Source organism: Corythoichthys intestinalis, chromosome 4, assembly GCF_030265065.1.
Source record: "Corythoichthys intestinalis isolate RoL2023-P3 chromosome 4, ASM3026506v1, whole genome shotgun sequence".
Taxonomy (NCBI): Eukaryota; Metazoa; Chordata; class Actinopteri; order Syngnathiformes; family Syngnathidae; genus Corythoichthys; species Corythoichthys intestinalis.
In genome coordinates, this window is record NC_080398.1 from 14,843,863 (window position 1) to 14,867,803 (window position 23,941).

The window sequence follows — 23,941 nt, forward strand, 5'->3', positions numbered from 1 at the left end:
CAAAGTCACTAAGGTTTTATTAATAAACTGTAAAAAATACATATTATGGTTAAAACCAGCAGTTTTGGACGATACAGAAATAAGACAAAGGTAAAAGAAAGAAATGTCACACTATATTATTACGTTATACTATTAAAATGATATTATTACAGTATAAGACCCTTCATAACATATTGTATAATAACATAAGGTCTCCATTTTATGAAAGATTACCTGATTTGTCACATATTAAAAAAGTGCATTCCCATCAAAATTTCACTTTTTATTGTTGCAATTAAAAAGTTGTTGCAATCGTTGTATTATTCATAATGTTCTCTTAGTGATATTCATTTTAGATAATGTCTGGAAAACTTAAATGTAAAATAAGCCGGTCAAATATGAATAGAAGTCCAAATGAATTTCATATTTGACAATGTTTTCTGGGTGACGTTGTTTTGTTTTGCTTTCATGAGAGAAGTTTGTACACGCGGTAATGTTTCTTGAAAGTTACTTACACATACATAATATATAAAAGGAAAAAAGTACATAATAAAGGGAAGAAGGTTTGAGACCCACTATGCCATACATCAGCAACGAGTAAGAGTAGAGTGCTGATGAATATTAACCATAAGCAACAAATAATTAGATTTAAGTGGTGAATATACTGGCTGACTGTTGAAAACCTCTCTTTTACTTTTCAAACAAAGTAGAATCAAATTATAGGTTGTTTGGGCTAACAAAGTTAAATCTTGTCGTTCCTTTTGTTGATGGCTTTCAGCCTTTCATCTGACAACAAATACAATATTCAAGCAACCACCATTAGAGAGGAAAGTATTTTACCAAATTGAGATGCCACTGGCAATATCATGAAAATGCATTTCTTTCATTTGCTTCTGTTTGGTGGACCACCGAATGGGATGTCTCTTACAACAAAGCATTGGCTGTCTATGTGCGTATCATTTTGAGGTTGTTTCATTCAATGTTTGAAATTGCTGCTGTTTGATGTGTTTGATGTTCTAGTCTTAGAAAAGAGTTCCCTTAGAAAAAAATCCATTTTTTTTTACAAAAACCTTCCCTACTTGTTTGTGTAATAGTATTGAAATAACATGTTTGTGAATCTTCTAATTCCATTCTTGCTGCGCTGTGTTGAAGAAAGACATAAGCATAATAACTAGGGGTGTGTATTGCCTCATATCTGGCGATACGATTCGTATCACAATTCGATTCGATTAATCCCAGTTCAACACTTGAAGACGATTTTTGCGATATTTGCATATCACTTTAGAAAAAAAATAAAAAAGGACATAAAAGTACATTTATATCATTTTATTCTTGAAACCTCATCCAACATTCAAGCTGTTTTTTTTTTTTTTTTTTTTTTTGGTGCTTTAATGCAAACCAACTTTAGTCCAACCCTGCTTAAATGCAGGATTGTAATATGAAAGAAAAAAAAATTCTTAAAGGATGTATAGCATGTTAATAACAAACAATTATTTAAAAAAAGAAATGGCAGGTCAAAACATTAGGTTGAGTATCTAGGTATACAGTGAGGAAAATAAGTATTTGAACTCTGCAATTTTGCAAGTTCTCCCTCTTAGAAATGATGGGCTGTTTGGTAGGTGTTTGTCCACTGTGAGAGACAATCTGAAAAAAATCCAGAAATCACAGTGTAGAAGTCTCTAAAACAATTTCTTTGTATTATACTGCTGCAAATAAGTATTTGAACACCTGAGAAAATGAATGTTAATATTTAGTACAAGCCTTTGATTACGATTACAAGTTTCCTGTAACTTTTCACCAGGTTTGCACAGACTGCAGCAGGGATTTTGCACCACTGCTCCACACAGATATTCTCTAGATCAATCGGGTTTGGCGGCTGTCGCTGAGAAACACAGAGTTTGAGCTTGCATCAAAGATTTTCTATTGGGTATGGGTCTAGAGACTGGCTAGGCCCCTCCAGAACCTTGATCTGTTTTTTACAAAGCCACTTCTTGGTAATTCGGGCTGTCTGCTTCAGGCCATTGGAAGATCCAGTCACGACCCATTTTCAATGCTCTAACTGAGGGAAGTAGGTTATTACCCAAAATCTCACAATACATGGCCCTGGTCATCCTCTCCTTAATACAGTGCAATCGTCCAGTCCCTTGTGCAGAAAAATACCCCCAAAGCATGATGCTACCACCGCCATGCTTCACAGTGGGGATGGTGTTTTTGGGATGGTACTCATCATTCTTCCTTCTCCAAACACTACTGTATGAGTGGAATTAAGACCAATAAGTTCCATTTTGATCTCATATGACCACATGACTTTCTCCCATGAATCCTCTGGATCATTCAAATGGTCATCAGCTAACTTAAAATGGGCCAGGACATGTACTGGTTTAAGCAGGGGAACCTTCCATTCCATGCCTGAATTTAAACCATGACGTTTTAGTTTTTACCCACAGTAACCTTGGAAATTGTGGTCCCAGCTCCTTTCAGGTCATTGATCAGCCTGTGTATTTCTTGGCCGAATCCCCACCATTTTTAGGATCATTTAAACCCTACAAGGTAGATCTTGCATGGAGGTTACATGTTGAAACTTCTGCTCCGTGGCGCCACATCAGACTATAGTGTAAAGAAGCTACCCAGGATAATTCTTGCGAGATGTTGTTGTTACCTCAGCAGAATGCAAGACAAGGCAGCTGCGCACTGACAACTAGTGGACGGGAGTAGAAGTGCAGCCACTATATTGTTTATTTATACCAAAAACACACTTGTGAGGATCGATACAGACTGATTTTGAATTGATTCGAGAATTGCGTAATGTCATTTTGCGATGTATTGATTTTTTTTTTTTAACACCATTAAGCATAACGTTGTACACATATTTAAAAGTCACTCCAAATATGTGTTGTGATTGAGGGCTGTGATGATGCTTGTTTTTTGAAGACCACTCAGTCAGGAGTAACCATGTTGCCCATCGGGTTATTGAAAAATAATGAGCCGATCTCATGATGCATTGCTTAAGTTCTTCAGTATCATCTTGGCTATTGTTTCCTAAATTTTGTAAAGTTGCCTAAAGGGTGCTGTAGTGGCAGTATCGCTTGATGCCAAAAAGGCCAATCAACAGTGTGAAATGCAGATTTCATGTAAGGACCCAATGGAAATTTAGATTTTGATCATTGTTTATGCATCATATGTAAAATCACCCAAAGGGTATTGATATTCCAAATGGGATCAGCTCTCCAATTTTAAACGCCATCAGGTGAGCAGACAAGCAAGAACACTTTCACTGCCTCAATGTACAATATTTATTGAATCTTTAGAAACAGCAACACGATAAAACCAAAGGCATTAAAGAAATCCAAAATGATAAATTTGAACATGCAGTGGGGAGAACAAGTATTTGATACACAGTCAATGGGAAAACCCATTGGCAGTGTATCAAATACTTGTTCTCCCCACTGTATACTGTAACAAAGTTATTCTCGATGCAGATTATTTACTTCAGCACATACAAAATCCTACCAATTCACTACAGGAATCCTTAAAATCTATTAGTAACCTCTCTGTATTCTAAGGCTACACAATACTCTGGAATAAATGTACTTTTCTACCATTGACAAACGGACCCTGGCATTCTGGCAGCTCATTGGGGACATAAATGAATGTCTGCATGCTGCTCCTGTATATATTTAATCTTGATTATACTCCATTTGACTATTAATATACAGTGTATCACGAAATTGAGTACACCCTTTGCATTGCTGCAGATATTTAAGTACAGTATATCTTTTCACGGGACAACACTGACTAAATGACACTTTGACACAATGAAAAGTAGTCAGTGTGCAGCTTATATACTGTAATACTGTAGAGTTAATTTATTTTCCTCTCAAAATAATTCAAAATATAGCCATTAATATCTAAACCCCTGGCAACAAAAGTGAGTACACCACATGGGAATTACGTACATCCCTAAATTGAGTACTGCTTGTCATTTCCCCTCCAAAATGTCATGTGACTTGTTACAGGAGTACTGTCAGCATTGCTGCAGAGATTGAAAAGGTGTGTGTGTGGGGGGGGGGGGGGGGGGGGGGGGGGTCAGCCTGTTAGGGCTCAGACCATACGCCGCACTCTACATCAAATCAGTGTGCATGGCTGTCACCCCAGGAGGAAGCCTCTTCTGAAGATGGTACACTAGAAAGCTCACAAATATTTTGCTGAAGACATGTCAACAAAGCACATGGATTACTGGAACCATCCCCATATGGCCTGATGAGACGAAGATTAATTTGTTTGGTTCCGATGGTCTCAAGCATGTGTGGCGGCGACCAGGTGAGGAGTACAAAGATACGTGTGTTAGCCTAAAGTTAAGCATGGTGGTGGGAATGTTCCCCCACCTCTTCAATCTCTGCAGCAATGCACTCCTGTAACGAGTCACATGACATTTTGGAGGGAAAATGACAAGCAGTACTCAATTTGGACATTTAGGGATGTATGCAGTTCTCATGCGGTGTACCCACTTTTGTTGCCAGGGATTTAGATATTAAGGGCTATATTTTGAGTTATTTTGTGGGGAAAATAAATTAACTCCATTATATAGGCTGCACACAGACTACTTTTCATTATGTCAAAGTGTCATTTTGTCAGTGTTGTCCCATGAAAAGATACACTTAAATATCTGCAGAAATGCGAGGGGTGTACTCACTTTTGTGATACACTGTAGACTATGACTTTGAACACTGGAATATTTTACAGCTCAATTTAATTGGTTTCCTAGCAACTGTCAATATAAAAACTACACTAAATATTGTATGTAATACATACAAATCTTCATTGCTCACCAGTCATTGTTTGATGTTTTGGTTCTTTCAAATTTGTGCCTTAGTGTGTCTTGTCCTTCTCTTTACGTATGTATTGCACCTGTTATGGCCTTCTACTTGCAATGTCAGATGTGTGTTCTGGTGCCAACATCCAAGTGTTGTTCTTGTTTGTTAGTAAGTTGCTTTTGCTACCCAATCTTTTGTTCACCTCCTGAGTTTTTTTTTTGTTTTTGTTTGTTTTTGTTCACTTTGGTTAAACATTTTTTAACCTACGGCCGTCTGCCTGGCCTCTGTGTTTCTATGCATTTGGGTCCTTCCTTTGTTCTTGCCTGCTAGTCCCCCACCCTGACATTCGCCACTACTTACACACATAACTGCTTCCAAAATCTCATTATTACATTAAAACGCAATTTTACAGAAAAAAAACACAAATCCAAAAATCTCCTCTTAAAACTATATAATAAGGCAAAATTAATGGGTGGCCTTGAAGCACCATTTTTTTTTTCAGTATTTTAGGTTAAAGCATCTGTAGAAGGAAACACCTAGCCCTTGGATAAAATTTGAACAGATGCTGAGTAAGCCCTTTTCCTTTGCTAATATCCAATTTTTATTACATTCAATTCAAAAAATTAATTGATATGCAGTATGACAATCACAATATTATCAACTCTCACCGCCTGGTGGAAAATGCAAACGATAACCATCTCTCCACTCTTTGCTTGCAGGCAAATAACAATCTTGCATAACCCAGACTCCAACTAGATAAAGGTACTTTCACACATAGATAGGACCAGAAGGGTAGTACCAAATTCATTACCTGTTTCAAGATAACCACTATATACTGCCTTGGAGTTTGGGATCTTGAGGCAGCAATTCCTTCACTACTAGCAGCTAAAATTATTAGTTAAAAATTAAATCTGTGCAGCTATTAAAAACCTTAAAAGTATTTTCATGAGTTTATCGGATTATTCTAGCCCAATATATCAGTAACCACTGAGACTTAGTCTCATGCACTGGTCAGACCCAGAATAGCGCTACATAGCCAAAGGTGGGTAGGGTAGCCAAACGTTTTACTCAAGCAAGAGTAGGGTTACTTCTAAAGGATATTACTCAAGTAAAAGTAGTCATCCAAAAATTTAGTCAAATACAAGTAAAAAAAAAAAAAAAAAGTATTCATTGAAAAGAATACTTAAGTAATGAGTAACATTGTGAGTAACTGTTTACAATGTCCGATTAAAAAAAAAAAATAATAATAATAATAAATTATATATCTATGGCGTAAAACACTCAGGTGACTTGAACTTCCGCTCTGAGAACCCCAATCTGGCCAAATTTCAAAATTGTCCGAAATGCATGTATGATACATTATTGGAAACCTTAAAATCTCAATTTTCCGGGGGAAGAAAAATTTTGAACAGGAGGGCAGTTTTAAAAAAACATGTTATTTTTTTTAAACAGCAAAACCCTATCTGAAGGTGAGAGCACGTGAGAGCAGAATTACAGACGCCATGACTTTAACGAGATATTATCGCGTACTTACCTTGTTTCGATCCAAAAACTCCATGTAGCATGTTATCACTGAGTGCCAAGACACAGCTATGAATGGCCACAGCTGGATTTTTGGGGAATTGTATGGGTGAAACATGGTAATATAACAAGGGTCGCGATGCCGAAATCGCAGACATCAAGTAGTCGAGATTTACTTTTTCATATATTTACCCTTTTAAACGTTTTTTCTTTATTTTTCTTTTTTTGGTTTGGATTAATTATTCATCATATAACATATTGAAGAAAATTCGACAGTAACAAAAAAAAAAAAAAAGAAAAAAAAAAAAAAAATTCAATTAAGCGATAGTTATGAAGTAGATAGTGTATCCGTGACTTTTTTACTGACGCCATTTTTTTCACTGTGACATTGTGACAATTTGTTTAAAAGTTTAAAATATGTGAATAAATAGTTTTTTAAAGTGGTTTTTTGTTTTAAACGAAATATGAGACGTCAATTAATGATTCTAAGCTAAAAACGACAGACATTTTGTATAATAAATATAATTAATTACTTTCGTCTTATGGCTGGGTTTAAACAAAAGTGGTTGCGCGAGATCTGTAAATGGGGGTTTTCAGGGTAAAACGGACAAATTAAAAATAGTTCGGGGGCTTAATGCGCCATGAATATGCTATGACAGCATATAGACATATTGTTCTATCAAACAACATTTGTTTTGGCTTAAAATACAGCAGTTACTTTCAAAGAGGAGTGGAAGAGCAGAAACTGCTTTTTCAGCCTTGTCTGTGTTTTCTGTCATCGATATGAACTGTTGTACATCAGATTACATTACATTATACTCTACTATAGCCCAGTGGTCCCCAACCACACCACGGACCGGGGTGATATGGGCCATTTTTTTATATATGTGGCAGAAAATGCCAGTAAATATACATAAACACTAACACGCTAAAAACCAACATTAAGTACAGGGAAAGAGTAACTCGCCATACCCTGAATCAACCTTTTTAAAAGTGGCCATTCTGTGTGTCACATTTGCTTTATTTATTTATTTTTTTAAATTAAGAATTTCAACAATCTCGCAACTAGCCTTTGTGGCGTTCTCTTTCAACTCTCGGGATCTTGCGAAATACTGCTGGTGTGAAATTAAACTAGCTTCAAGTTGCTTCAATTTCTCGCTGCGTATCTTCCCTGTAATCTTGTCGTACATGTCAGCGTGTCTTGTTTGGTAATATCGCCTCACATTGAACTCTTTACAAACAGCGACTGTCTCTTTGCAAATGAGGCAGACACAGTTGTTGCGTATTTTAGTGAAGAAATAGTCCAATTTCCACCTATCCTTGAAGCGTCGGCAGTCGCAGTCTACTTTGTTTTTTGTTGTTGATTGTTGCCATTTTAGAAAATTGAAAGTCAAGGGTCACACGGGGTAATGTTGCTTAGAGGGCTGCTGCCTTTTAGTGGGTAAATGAGGAGAAGCATTTAATGTGTAAGCAGTACTGCTGACCAATTTAATAAATCTGTGCGCGGGCAAGACATTTTTGATCTTATGACAGAGGCTGGGGGCCGGATGAAATTTGACCACGGGCCGCATTTGGCCCCCGGGCCGCACTTTGGACATGCCTGCTCTAAACCATGTTGTCCTAGCAACCGTAAAGAAACTGCGGTCTTCGCACTTAACCTTGCCGATGTTACGTTAATGCAATAAAGTAGGCGAAACTGTTTTGAATTATTCTCAATTTATTTGCTTACATGGGCCTATACAATAATTACAACTGTGTTAATGGTATAAATTATCATAGAAGTATAATGAATTAACGGATAAATATGTTTCTAAACCACAGACTCAATGCACGAATATAACGGCGTAGTGATACATTTGGTGATGAGGCCCTAGCCATGTATTAATCATCTAGCCATGTTATATCATGATTAATACACAGCAACTGACCAATCAGAGAACTTCCTCAAACCCACCCGTTGTTATAATAAATAATAATGATGGGAGATTTGAAATTGAGGCTTGTAAGTCCCACAGCATGGCAAGTGGACATTTGCATGGTGTTTTCAGCACCATTTTCTGCATATGTTCCGGGACCTGTGCCCGTCTTGTCATCCCTGTGCTTTTATATGTACTTTGCTTTCCAGTACCTTATGATTTACAAATTAAGCACTGCTGACGCTGGGCTGCAATAAGTATGCAAACACCCCAGTAATGTCAGCCAACCACTAGAAGGCGAGATACACAAATCTATTCAGAGTAAAAGTAAAAAGTATTGTGTGGTAAAACCACTCTTTGAAGTACATTTTTCTCGAAAAGTTACGCAAGTAAATGTAATGGAATTAATATAACTCGTTTCTACCCACCTCTGTACATATCTGTCTTCGGCCACAACTGTCCTATGGATGGAAGGAAAAATGTGAAGCATGTTGGCAACTCAGTCTGGTGCTCAGTTATTGCTGTAAGGTTCTCCCTGCCTTTGTCTTGTTTTGCATCACATGTAAGGTATTAAAAAAATAAAACTATAATTTAGCATTAAAATCATTATTCTGTTTTGAATATATAAATTGGTGGCTCTTGGCTTAAAAAAATAAAATGTCACAGTAATGTGTTACTCAGAACGGCTTTACTGACATGATTATGTATTGTTCAGTGGATTTTCCGTAAATCCTAACATGGAGGCAGTCCCCTGTCATCTCAAATTTGGAGGTGGCAGTATAAAGAAGGCAGCTTTGAACTCCTTAAGTCCATAACTGAGGATGACATACTAACCAGTAGTACAACCAAGGTTGATTTAATGACTATTGACTTCTCTGCCTTTGGTGAATCAATCATATTTTTCCTGCAGCTAAAGTATGTACTCTACATACTAAGCAGAAACAAGCATCTACATTTCTCTCCATCTTCTACTGAGGGCTTAATTGAGTGGTGCTATCTATACACTGCACCAATTTCATTTATTTTCAAGTATTGATGATGTTTTCATACAGATACTAGTGCTCCCTTTTGGAGAAATGAAAAGTGAAATTATAATATGCGAATGACGCAGTATTTTAAATAAACAGGTGGTATTTGGTTCCCCTGTAGAATGTTGTAAGCTTTACCTAATAGTTTTTTCTGTAGACTCATTTATTGTTCCGAGAAAACAATGAGCTGCTATTCGTTTCATTACAACAGAGAAAAAAACAGTTAGATACATTTATCTGACTGATAACATATTGCTTGCTGAAATTAAATCCATTCAAGCAATCCACTGTACACTAATTGGCACAAAGTGACCCTTTTAACGTGTTCTCTGCCTCTTTCCAACACTTTTTTTGCAATCATTATTAAACCCCTCCCCGCACTTCCACTGGTTGCATCCATTCTAATGTGTCAAATGACCTTCTGGAAAACTAGCAACCCCGTTGTTCAAGCTATCAAAATAGTCAAATGAAATCAGCAGCCACATGAAGATTTTAACCCAGTTACTCTACAACGTGTGTACGCACAAAGCCACAAGCACAAGCAGGTATGAAAAGTACAGTACAGTGTTAAGCCTGGTGTGGATAGAGACAGACCATGTTTTGTATTTTGTAATTCATTATTTTCACAGAACACCATGGAAACAAATAAAAACAAACTCTTAATAAAAATTACAACTCAATATTATGCCAAAAGTGTTTGAAGTTAACGAGAGGCTTGTGTTTGTTTTTTTTCCCCAATGATCTCCTGGATGTCTATTCTAGTATTTCGTAACGATCAATGCAGTAAATCACACTTCACAAAGATAGAATGTTAGAAATGAAAGTAAGATTTTCAGTGTCTATTAATCCCGGACTCGTGATTACACCAATTTTTTTGGTTGTTCCCAACTGTCAAAGTGTCAAATTGCAAGACATGGTGTCCTGAAATCGTAGCGTGCTGTGGAACGGACGAGTGGTCAAACTACAAGACCAGAGCCTACCCGATCATCGTGTACTGCTGCGAATTGATCGGCCCGAAAGACTGAACGCTCGAGTCGGGCATTGTTTGAATTTTATTGGTTCCGATTCCACGTTTCGATTCTGGTTTCAAACGATTCTCGATTCCGATTCAGGGTTAAAAAAATGGCATTGCATTATTTTTTCAATTATATGAACTTTCAATTAACTTTGCTATGAATTTCTCACAGGGCTATTTTTAACTTGTATATAAATATAGAGAAGTTCCAAAAAATCGATTATTACATGCATCGTGATTCGACACGTGACGATTCAATTACGATTCATAAAGGTTAAAAAGTGCTGATTTTCCCACATAACTTTATGACAGCCGCTCCTAGCGGAACGAAATTCAAGACACGTCTGCCGCCCCGACACCTTTAACGGACGCACGCACAACGTTATAATCATGGATGGTGCCTGTAACTCAGTGAGAGATTTACTCCTTTTCAAAAGACTGGAAAATAAATTTGTGTATGAGACAGGCAGGTAAAGAAGTGCGACCCGCACTTCTGTGCGACCGCACACTTATTTTTTTAGAGCGAGAAGGGAAGAGCGATAGTTCGTTGCTCATTGTCTTTTAGATGTTCAGCTGTAGTTTCAAGTCATGTCAATTGAAAAATGTCCCAAGTGTGTTGCTAAAACCCGTGTGCGTCTATAAGAGGTGAGTACACGAACTCTCTTGTACTGTTTAGCCTTTATTGTTGTTGTTTTTGAGGTGTTAATAGTTAGCGCCGAGCGCTTAGCTAATTCGCTAGCGTGTATTTCATATGCAGAACATATAAAACCATGATTAAGTACAGCGGTAACACTACAAACATGCAAAATTGTACAGAAATCTGTGAAAACAAAATATATTGGTTAAAAGAAGTCTTATTTCTAAAGACACTTTGTTTCCAGAAAATGTGGAATTCATTCCACCTGTGTAAATTTTATTGTATTGTTGAGAGGAATAAGCACACAATAAGTATTACCTTTAAAATGGTTAATGGTTTTGCACTTTCTTGTAATAGTAAATAAATAAAAAAGCAGTTTACGAGCAGCTTTTTGTTGTATGGGCGTGTTTCCATCGTTCCTGTTAAATCATTAGGATATTTTAAATAAATAATGGACAAAAATTTGTTTGTCTACTTTATTAATTAGTAATGTATGATGCACCGATAATCGTGATAATTGTGATAACAGTAATCCTTGTCAATACCGTGATCATCGTTCAAGAATCGAATCGTAGCCCCCTGAATCGCAATCGAATCGAATCGTGGGGTGCCTTAGATGGGAAACCCCTATATAAATGTCAGTCTTTGAACTTGATAGTTGTTTTTTGTTTTTCAACTCTCTTTTTCTTGAAATCCGTGGTAAATTTTCAGCCTCATCATTTGACCTTTTCTTTTCAAACCAATTTTTGTTAGATTATGAGTTTTCTTTTTAGTAACACATCACATGGGTAAACAGAGCTTTGACATTTTTACAAGTGGTTGTCTTTCAGATTCTTTGAGATAAATGTCGTTAAAATTTTGATAATATACTGTATATTAGACCTGTCCATCACATAATAGTTATTTTTCAAAGTTTTTGAATTTCTCCTCCACAAGGCTATTTTTGTGAAGTATTGTGCCATTCGGTACGCAATTACTGTCCACGCCCTCCATGATTGTTTGTCAGTGGTGGCTGATTGGTGGCCCTCTAGACAGGTTCTCCACCTCCTAATTTCCCACACATTTGGAGGCCTTGAGATATCTCCAAACTCTTTTTGATCCGTCAAATGCTTCATTACGGAAGGCCGCCAAACTGCCTGTAACCCCACGAAGGCTCTCTGGGTACAGTATCTTACGATACGATATAATTTGCAATACAATGCTCACGATACCGGTATTATCACAATATGGCGATACAACGTATATCGATATATTGGTTAGGAAATCATTCTAGAATATGCTACAAAACAACTAATAAACAGAAATACAAGCTTTCTTCATCATACTGCTGTAAGTTTATCACTTGTAGAATCCTGGGAGGGTGGCAGCAAATGACCCCCCCCCCCCTCCAAACGGGCTCCACCCACTTCTGTGGCCATCAGTGGCAGGCAATGCCAGGTAACAAGGTCATTTTGGGCCATTTCAGGTCATTATCTGTTGATTTTCAGTCACTTCTGGTTGATTTCGGGTAATTTTACTGGTCACTTCCAGTTGATTTTGGGTTTCATAAGAGAAAGTGACTCTGGAATGAATAGGTAGTGACAACAGCTTAACAGGAGGTGATCTGTAAATGCCCTAAAATGAACAGAAAGTTACCTATAAATGCCCCGAAAATGGAAAAGTGTGACCGTGAATGCTCTGGTTTCAAATGAACGAACGTTCATTCGCCATTCCCGGTCTTAATGGATTGGGCGCCGAGCGCAGTCAATGGCAGCCCTTAGAGTTAACTGAGACGCAATTATGGTGGACGACACCTTTCAAAACGATATCTCGATTCTTGGCATGAGCGTATCGATAACCTTATACGATGCAAAGCATCACGATACATCACCATTTTGATATTTTGTCACATCCAGACTGGAACGCCTACGAAGGTCGCTCTAATGTCGGAGAAGTGAACGACAGCTAGTGTAATTTTGTTTGTGTGTTTATAGGTCAATAACCACGCAATTCTTTGTGTGTTTATAGGTCGTAAAACCGCGTTTCTCTGTTTTCATTTTGCTTTACTTAGATGGTATTTTATCGGATATCCCTCACCCTGGGGGACACTTCTGGAGAGCGGTCACCAATGGACAACTTGAGGGTTTGGGCGCCGACACTAAATAAAGGACTATGAACGTGAAATTTTGTGTACTTGTTATTGCCTAGGAAAGGAACAAAGATAACCTGGTGGAGCAGCAATTTTCAGAAGTTCATTTTAATGTATACGAGTATATATTTCTCATTCTCACTGTGCAATTTTGATTAAAATGTTTCAGCTGATAGGGTTCTACAGTGTTAAGGGTTTACCGGTTGCCTATGTTTTTTTATTTTATTTATTTATTTTTTGTCACAATAATGCAGGAGAAACAGATGATCTGTACATTATAAAATCCCACCTCTGAATATCCCGTACTGGAAATACCAGGGGTGGGCAAACCTGTCCTCGAGGGCTGTAGTGGGGCCTGGCCTTTGTTCCATCTGATTAAGCACATACACTTTAACCAATGAGGTTTGAGCAGAAACAAGACGCACCTGACTGCAATCAACTGATTGCACTTGTTAAGAAACCAGATTGATGAAAGACTTTCCTCATGATGGGTATGAACAAATACCCGCACCCACTCCGGCCCCTTGAGGAATATACTATCTAATAACATCATGTGACAATGAAACTCAACAAGGACACCATTGCACTACAATGGAATGATTGATTCGAATCCAAACATGCTAGAGCACATTATTGATTATACCTATAGCCAGAACATGATACATTAAAGTATTTCTGATGCAGTCCTATTTGTCCTTGGCAATTTTCTTATTGACTAACTGAATGAAAACTTTTGCTTTGTTCCTCCTCATCTGCTGAGAGTTTTTCCTTGTTTAAAATCATGCATTTTGCAGGTGTCAGTAGGAAGGCAAACATTGTGAAATGGAACCATCAATCAAAGTAACTCGTGGAGCACGACTGGGTCATATTCAATGACTGTTATTACACAAAACCAGAAGAACCGCAATCTTTTTCCAAAGAGTGCACCCCATTAATTGCGTTCTTTAGATCTCCTCAACTGGGGCTGGATAATATTGATGGACACTGATTAGCATTAATTAAAATTGATCTAAATTAATTTAGTAGAACGAGGCCCAGGGTAAAAGACGGTTGAGGTGACGTTGTGCGACAAGTTTTTAGAAAGATAAACAGCGACTCACTTAATGGTCACTGCTCCACGTTCTCCAGGGAGAACATTGCCTGTAAATACAGTGTGCAGACATGTGTGTAATTATTTAATGGACTAGAGGAATGACCTTTAAAATTCAGTATGACAAAAATCACCTGCAGTAATTTGGATGTGTGACCCATATGGCAAGGCTTTTTAGCTAAAATGTGCTACATTTTATTGAAACACAAGACACATCACGAGAGAATAGAATGGCTCATGTTTGCTTGCATCCATTAAAGTGAGCAGTGATGAGGGACCAATGCCATCAAAATCCAATTTGATCCACTGGTATATGCATAACAGGTCAAAATCAATGGACAAAAATTTGTGGTGATAGCACCAATTTCTTGTATTGTTGGCTACAGTACAATAAATATACAAAGTGTGTATAATGTAGACAGTATTTTTCAATTGAAATAGATTATTTTCAGATTGACTGATCGCACAAGTAGAATTTGATCAAATGCAATTGGCATTGATACATTTTCTCTATCACACGGTGACATTATTTCTGGGGTGTTTTCCTGCATTTACAGTTATCTGGCACGGCCAGACTGTTCTCCCTCTATTTTTCAAACACCAGGAGAACAGTCTGGGACCTTGCTCCTCATTGGCCTCTCGAGCCCAAAAGAAAGTAACCGTGCAATCAGATTCGTTTATTCGCGCTAAGTGTAACATCACTCTTGCTCGTTGGAAGTCGTCTCCACAACAACACAGATAGCGAACCGGAGAGCCGAGAATATGTTCCAATCCGCGGTAAATTCAGCTTTAAATGACCAAAAACACATCGAGTCGCTAAAACCCATGCGACTGACAGCACTGGAAGAATTTCTTTTAAAAGAAGATGTGCTTCCTTGCGCTAGAGTAGTAATTTCAGAATTCAGTCCAATGGAAGAGGAAGCGTCCTTCAGCAATTCTGGTTCAAGTGTGGATCTTTCAAGTAATATTGTCGATCCAGAGGAACCCTGTGGCATAAAGCCATATACTGTATGTTGTAGTACAGTATTTGGAGCAGGAGGAAGATTCGGAACAAAACAAAATAGAGGCTGATGACAACAGCACACTGTAAAATGTCATCATTGTTTTTTCTCTCTACTCCAATATTTTTATAGGATTTCCTTTGGCTCTAAGTATTTTTCCCTGATTGCTAAATAAATTGAATGGTCCTGACAAATACCAGTCTTGTGCTAAATGGAATATTAAATATTTAAAATGCATTTATTCATATGACAGGGCTAAATTACTGCATAATGGTCACAGCCGACTTCTTAGACCTCCCGAAGGGTATTTTAGGCCACCGGATTTAGTGTGGCTCTTGTCATTTCCCTCCCGGCGACTCGGAGATGGAGGAACGAGCGTAAACAAAAGAGGAAGCATTAGAGCTAGGCTACATGCTAATCAGAATCGGTTCTTCCTAGTGTCTTTTTCACTTTTCAAAAACGAAAAATCACACAAAACTACCCCGGCTCATGTCACACACTGCTGCAGGAATGACAGCCTTCACCAATCGGCCAGCCCCTGGCGGCGAGTAAGTTTCGGCTTGTCGTTCCCCTGCTGCAGCCCCGGCAGAAGTGCTCGTCGCCGGGGACGCAGCGAGAGAATGAAAATTCTCGGTGGACAAACTGGCCGACTTCGGGTGTCATGGCTGCCCGAGACCAAGCCGAGAATAGTGCTCTCTCGGCCGGCACACGAAGAAGGCCGAGAGGGATGGAAGTCTCCACACAATCGAGAACCACAGACGAGAGCGCACGGTTGCCCGAGCACGGGCGCTAATCGGCCGGCGACCATGGTGTGCGACATGCCGCTGGTCGTCGGCCGAGGGACGCGGCCACCCACGCCTTTTCGGTAGACAGGGAGCATTGTCTCCCACAAAATGTTTTACCCATTCTTTGCATTGAACAGTATTTTTTTTTAAATCGAAAAAGGCTCGCACGCCTCTCCCTGGTGCAGCAACAAAAGCCTGCAGCAAATTGGGCTGGCCTGATGCGAAAAATGAACAAGTTAATCCGCAAAAATCAGATGAATCTGCACTTGATCTGCATACTAGAGTAATGGCTGTATAGAGAAGATGATTAGTCCCCTGACGTCACATTCGCCTTCTTCCTCAATCCAGACTATGGCCGGAAGTCACATATTCTCATGGCGCGGGTTTCAAAAAATTGAATAAATATATTAATCGCTTCAACACACATCCAAGCGGTCCATTTCATTCAGCAGCGTAAAATACTGCGTAAAATAGAAAATAAAAATGCACTTTAAGGATAATCAGCGGAAATATTACTGACAGAAATTAGATAATTTAGATTTGAGATTTTTAAATTAAATTTGGAAACTGAGAATGAAGTATGAACTATGAATGAAAACTAGTTAATGTGATGCTTTAGTTTTATTTTTTTGAAGAAATTTGCCAAATTTTTGCCATAGCCACTACAGCGTCTTTAGTACATAATTTTGATGAAAAGAAAGTAAGCACTTTTTAAATTTTATGTTCATTATGAAAAAAATAGGGGGACAATGACAATGTGGAGCCTTTCCAGATGCTGTGTATTTAATAGTGAAGAATTTGTTGCTTGGTTCCAATTTACAGGTTCCCTATTAACTTCTGCTTCACTGAACCTTAGCCTCTGATAGTTTTACTACAGGACCACCACTTTGAAGCAATCTTCTTTCTGTCTGGTTGAGACTGACTTGTTCTGTACTAAAGAATTTGCTGTAGCTTTCATCTTCCACTGTGCAGCACAAAATTACATCCTGCCACAGCAACCGTAACTTTACCATAAGGAATGCTGCCTGCGGCTCAATGACAAAGATATGGCGACGTGACTGTTCGCTATGGGAAGGCAGGACATAATTATCTGTGTAGTGCCTTGGAAATACAATGTCGTTTACAGGGTTTCACATGGAACATAAGGTGCAATCATTGTTTCTAAGCTGACATCTTTTTTCAAATACGACACAGCGGACTCGGTGGGAAGGGTCCACTTTCTCTAATGCAGTTATTTGGCTGTCTAATTTAAATATCAAGATGTCAAAAACTAATAGGATGTCTTGAGTCTTTAGGAGTCATTAGGAAGACACTGTCACATTACTCCTGCTTTCTTGCTCCTTGTTAGGAAACATCTCAGTGACTCAAACTGTCAAAATGGCCAACTATCTTGTGATTTAGGACACTCTATTACTCAGCATCAAATTAACAGACAAACTAAACTAAACAGCCTAATCTGATGTGGCTTTTAAAAAGAATATTTTACATGTATATTAATACGTATATACGTACATATGCAGTATATACTAGCATATATACATATATACTAGTACAGTGAAGAGCAGATGTATTTGCACCCCTTGGGATTTTGCAAGTTCACCCACTTAGAAAATAGGTAGAGGTCTGAAATTTCAATCATCGATGCATTTCCATTTATAGAGACATAATCTAAAAAAAATCCAGAAATCCTATTTAATGATTTTTCCCATCATTTATTTTTAATTTACTGGGCTTCATAAGTATTTGTACCCCTGAGAGAATCCGTTTTAATATTTGGTGCAGAAGCCTGTTTTTGGCAATTGCAGAGGTAAGATGCTTTCTGTAGTTCTTCACCAGGTTTTCTCATGTAGGAACAGGGATTTTGGCCCATTCCTCCATACAAATCTAAATCTGTCAGGTTCTGGGGCTGTCGTTGAGAAACACGAAGTTTCAGCTCCATCCAAAGATTTTCTATTGAATAGAGGTCTGGAGACTGGCTAGGCCACTCCAAAACCTTGATATGCTTTTTACAAAGCCAATCCTTGGTTATTCTGGCTGTCTGCTTCGGGCCATTGTCATTTAGTGAGACCCTGTCACGCCCCATTTTCAAAGCTCTAACTGAGGGAGGGAGGTGAGTCCCCCAAAACTCATGGCCTAAGTCATCCTCTCCTCAATAAAGTGCAGTCGTCTTGTCCCATATGCAGAAAAACACCCACAAAGCACGATGCTACCACCCACATGCTTCATAGTAGGGACGGTGTTCTTGGGATGGGACTAATCATTCCTATTCCTCCAAACACTATGAGTGGATTTAAGACCGAAAAGTTTCATTTTGATCTCATATGACCACATGACGTTCTCCCATGACTCTTCTGGATAATCCAAATGGTCATTGGCAAACTTAAAACGGGCCTTCACATGTACTGGCTTCAACAGGGGAACCTTCCATGCCATGCGTGCTGAACCATGACGTTCAGCCCCATTCAGGTCATTGACCAGCTCCTCTTGTGTAATTATTGGCTGATTCCTCAACATTTTTGGGATCAATGAGATCCTATGAGGTAGATCTTACATTGAGCCCCAGTCCGAGAGAGATTGACAGTCATGTTTAGCTTCCTCCATTTTTTAAATTAATTTTCCAACGGTGGATCTTATTTCACAGTTGCTTGGCAATTGCTCATAACCCTCTCTAGCCTTCTAGAGCTCTACAATTCTGTCTCTGGTGTCTTTAAACAGCTCTTTGGTCGTGCCCATAGTAGCAGTTGGATTATGACTGACTGCGGGGTGCACAGACGACAATATTGAGCTCAAACGGGTGGTGAGTGGGTGGTGAGTCATGGGGGAAAGGTGGAGTTTTTTTAAGGTTGACTGACAACTCAGTGTGTCATAATTATTGTTGATTCTCAGGAGTACAAATACAGTGCCTTGCAAAACTATTCGGCCCCCTTGAATCTTGCAACCTTTCGCCACATTTCAGGCTTCAAACATAAAGATATGAAATTTAATTTTTTTTGTCAAGAATCAACAACAAGTGGGACACAATCGTGAAGTGGAACAACATTTATTGGATAATTTAAACTTTTTTAACAAATAAAAAACTGAAAAGTGGGGCGTGCAATATTATTCGGCCCCTTTACTTTCAGTGCAGCAAACTCACTCCATAAGTTCAGTGAGGATCTCTGAATGATCCAATGTTGTCCTAAATGACCGATGATGATAAATAGAATCCAAATGTGTGTAATCAAGTCTCCGTATAAATGCACCTGCTCTGTGATAGTCTCAGGGTTCTGTTTAAAGTGCAGAGAGCATTATGAAAACCAAGGAACACACCAGGCAGGTCCGAGATACTGTTGTGGAGAAGTTTAAAGCCGGATTTGGATACAAAAAGATTTCTCAAGCTTTAAACATCTCAAGGAGCACTGTGCAAGCCATCATATTGAAATGGAAGGAGCATCAGACCACTGCAAATCTACCAAGACCCGGCCGTCCTTCCAAACTTTCTTCTCAAACAAGGAGAAAACTGATCAGAGATGCAGCCAAGAGGCCCATGATCACTCTGGATGAACTGCAGAGATCTACAGCTGAGGTGGGAGAGTCAACAATCAGTCGTACACTGCACAAATTTGGCCTTTATGGAAGAGTGGCAAGAAGAAAGCCATTTCTCAAAGATATCCATAAAAAGTCTCGTTTCAAGTTTGCCACAAGCCACCTGGGAGACACACCAAACATGTGGAAGAAGGTGCTCTGGTCAGATGAAACCAAAATTGAACTTTTTGGCCACAATGCAAAACGATATGTTTGGCGTAAAAGCAACACAGCTCATCACCCTGAACACACCATCCCCACTGTCAAACATGGTGGTGGCAGCATCATGGTTTGGGCCTGCTTTTCTTCAGCAGGGACAGGGAAGATGGTTAAAATTGACGGGAAGATGGATGCAGCCAAATACAGGAACATTCTGGAAGAAAACCTGTTGGTATCTGCACAAGACCTGAGACTGGGACGGAGATTTATCTTCCAACAGGACAATGATCCAAAACATAAAGCCCAATCTACAATGGAATGGTTCCAAAATAAACGTATCCAGGTGTTAGAATGGCCAAGTCAAAGTCCAGACCTGAATCCAATCGAGAATCTGTGGAAAGAGCTGAAGACTGCTGTTCACAAACACTCTCCATCCAACCTCACTGAGCTCGAGCTGTTTTGCAAGGAAGAATGGGCAAGAATGTCAGTCTCCCGATGTGCAAAACTGATAGAAACATACCCCAAGCGACTTGCAGCTGTAATTGGAGCAAAAGGTGGCGCTACAAAGTATTAACGCAAGGGGGCCGAATAATATTGCACGCCCCACTTTTCAGTTTTTTATTTGTTAAAAAAGTTTAAATTATCCAATAAATTTTGTTCCACTTCACGATTGTGTCCCACTTGTTGTTGATTCTTGACAAAAAATTAAAATTTTATATCTTTATGTTTGAAGCCTGAAATGTGGCGAAAGGTTGCAAGGTTCAAGGGGGCCGAATACTTTTGCAAGGCACTGTACTTATGAATCCCAGTAAATTACAAATAAATTATTATTTTTTTTAAATCATACAATGTGATTTCTGGATTTTCTTTTAGATTATGTCTCTACGAGTGGAAATGCATCTATGATTGACATTTCAGACCTCTACCAATTACCTAAGTGGGTGAACTTGCAAAATCACAAGGGGTGCAAATACTTCTGCTCCTCACTGTATATTATATAAATTATTTTAAGTCAAAAGTCAAGTTACATTTATGTATATAGTGTTGGAGAAAATAGTCTTGGAATTTAACAGATTCTTCCTTGGCTCTCACCCTACACATTCCTAAAATTTAAGTCTAGAGCTGTTTTTGAATAAAATCCTCAGTTCAAGATGAGAAAATGGGTTCAGGTCTACCAACAGATTGACGTCTCATGCATCTTTTTGATAGGGTGCAGGTGCTGCGCTTGCTAAACTTATACCTCTTTAACTTGTATCTGGGGCACTGTGACTCTGTGCTGCTGTGTTATCTTATCGTAAAGGTAAAGTCAGCACGGCGGCACGCTGCAGATGTCACCTTGGTGCTATAAAAGATTCAAACACTCCTCTGGAGAGGTCTGTCTTAACTTAGAACATTTGCCACTGCAGACTGTGGGGCTCCTTTGGTGCACTATAAGGTAGGAAAATAAGAAGTGGAAGAAAGAAAGGGGGGTCTAAATTTCCCACTTGCGTATGGTGTGACAAGTGTTAAAGTGTTATCCTCATTTTTGTTTAACATTAGAATGACATGAAGCTTACCATCTGCTTTAGTTTCGAGTAGTTGTGCATTCATCCAATATGTACTGTATTTTCCGTACTATTAGGCACACCTAAAAGTCTTCAATTTTTTCAAAATCCGACAGTGCGCCTTTTAATCAAATGCGCTGTATATTTGGATCAATATTGGTTAATCATGGCTTGACATTCCCTTTAGCGCAGCTCCATATAGTAGAAGTATAACGCAACCCCAACCACTACTACTACAGGTAGTCCCTGCGTCACGAACAAGTTCCGTTCCTACGCTAGCGACGTAAACCGAATTTCCGTGTAAGTCGGAATTAACCCTTTAACACATCCAAAATAACCCTAAATTTAAAAAAAAATATCTATCCAAAAACATGTATTATATGTCATTGTACTGTCCTCGCCAAGTGGTTGGAGTTAAGTCCTAACTAGACAGCGAGCTAAACTCGGAAATGGCGATGTCAGAAGTCCGTGTGGTTTGCTGACTTTATTCAGCTGCCCATGACATCAACACTTGCAGAATGAAACTAAAATAAAATGAAATTAAATCAGTCTCATCTTAAATAACAGCAATTCAAATTTGCCTTTATAACCAGCCGCCGATACAGCAATAACAATCCACAAAAACGATAAGCATGTATCATTTAATGTTTGCACATCATCAAAAACAATCCCATCAACTCGCTCCAAGTATTCGACCACAATCGAAAACGCACAATAAACAGTATAAAAGGTGTTATATACACAAATGTTGCCTCTGTGGATGCTTCACATGCAAAAATTATGCGCGCAGGCTTGCAGCTCTTACCCTTCTGTCTTCATGGGCGCAAATAGCTCTTCCTCGTGTGGGTGCGTGCGTTCTCTCTTCTTGGTGTGCACAAATATGTTCTTCTTTGTGTGTACATGTGCTCCTGTTGATGTGCGGAAGTATTATCTGTTCTACGCTTCCTGCACAAAAATAAAAGCATCCATCACAAAACAAAAGTCGACATTATAAAAAATAAATAAATAAATAAATTACTGGAGACTACTTCGTCTGTAACCCGAGGACTACTTCTACTATTACTGCGCCTTAAAATGTGTTGCGCCCTATACAAGTACAGTATATGAAAACAGTTTTAAAATAGACCATTTATTGAAGGTGAGCCTTGTACTCCGATGCACCTTATAGTGCGGAAAATACGGTATATACGCTTATATGGTCTACCATATCATTCATTGTCATGCTCAAGAATAGCATGACAAGGGGGGACAACCGGATATGTTGTCCCGGGCCTCAGGGCCATAGGGGCCCTTTAATGACGCTTACATTATTATACTTTACATTCACAAATTTCTTTTTTGTTTTAATAATTTTCTGATTAAATATTATTTTCTACTCGATATATACTCAAAAACTTTACACATTAAATATTTCAAATATACCGTATTGACCCGAATATAAGACGGTCCTGATTATAACCCCCTCTGTTTCAAGACTCAAGTTTGAAAAAAGACTTTTTGAACACCAAATTAATTATTATACAGAATATAATTACAGTACATCCGAAACAATGGATTATAACAATATATTTGAGAGAAAAAGCATGTTGTGTTGCCTCATTCAAATCTTAATATCTGATCATTTAAATGTGTAGATTAAAGTGCAATCACATTCGTAAATGAATGGCTTCTGGTTTTTGAAATGTAAATCAACCAATCTATTGTGATAAAACATCAAAATTGCAATAACTGCATTAACCATCAAAGTGAAGTCTAACTGTAACTGCAGTCTTGAAACAAATCTGAATAAGGAAAAACATTTCAATAAAATAATGCAAATTGGTTAAACTAAAAAGAGTCGCTGAGAACATCGCTTCAATGATATCTGGCGCCATCTAGCATCGTGAATGGGGAGAGTAGCTGAGATCTGTCATGACAGAACATCGCTTCAAGGATATCTGGCGCCATCTAGCGTCGTGAATGGGTATAATGTCTAGACCGCGAATATAAGACGACCCCCTCTTTTTCAGTGTTATTTCAATGCAAAAAACACCATCTTATATTCGGGCCAATACGGTATATTTTTTCTTTTTTTTTGGCTCAACGCCCACCCCCACACCCTCTGTCTTAGCAGAGAATGGTATGACCCCGCTCTGGCGCTCTCAAGGCTAAACTACGTACATGCCCTTAAGCGGAAAATTAAAATCTGTCATTGTGAAAAACATTAAACATGGCGAGTTGTCATAAATCGGGTGCGCAAAAAAGAAAAGAAAAAATTAAAAGAGATGAAGATCACTGAGGTGAATGAGAAAAAATGCTGAAGTTTTTAAAAGGGGGAAAAGAGGCCAGAGAATTGGGGCTAGAGTTGGCTGTGGACGGTGTTTTCGGAAAGTGAACAAAAGCCGCTGAACACTGAACGTTTACATTCGCGATTACCGTGACCAAAGCCCGATTTGAGTATGTCACCGGCCGCTTGTAGCCTATTGAGCTGCGGTATGACAAGACATGCTGCTCGTGTTGAGCCGAGGAGAGAGAAGGCGCTGGGAAAACAGGGATATATGTTAGTCTGTGGGGAGCAGGTGCGCGAGGCTATACAGACTCGGGCCCAGCGGCTGGATTTATTTTGGGTTGACAACCTAACCGTGCTCTCAATTCAATGTTAGCTTGCTCAAAAACTGGATTTCCTGATGTAATAAATGACTTTGCTGTCAAAAAAAATCTAAGCACATCACTGTTTGAGGGCTTGATAACCCAAGGGATGTGGAGGGGGCAGGCCAGGAT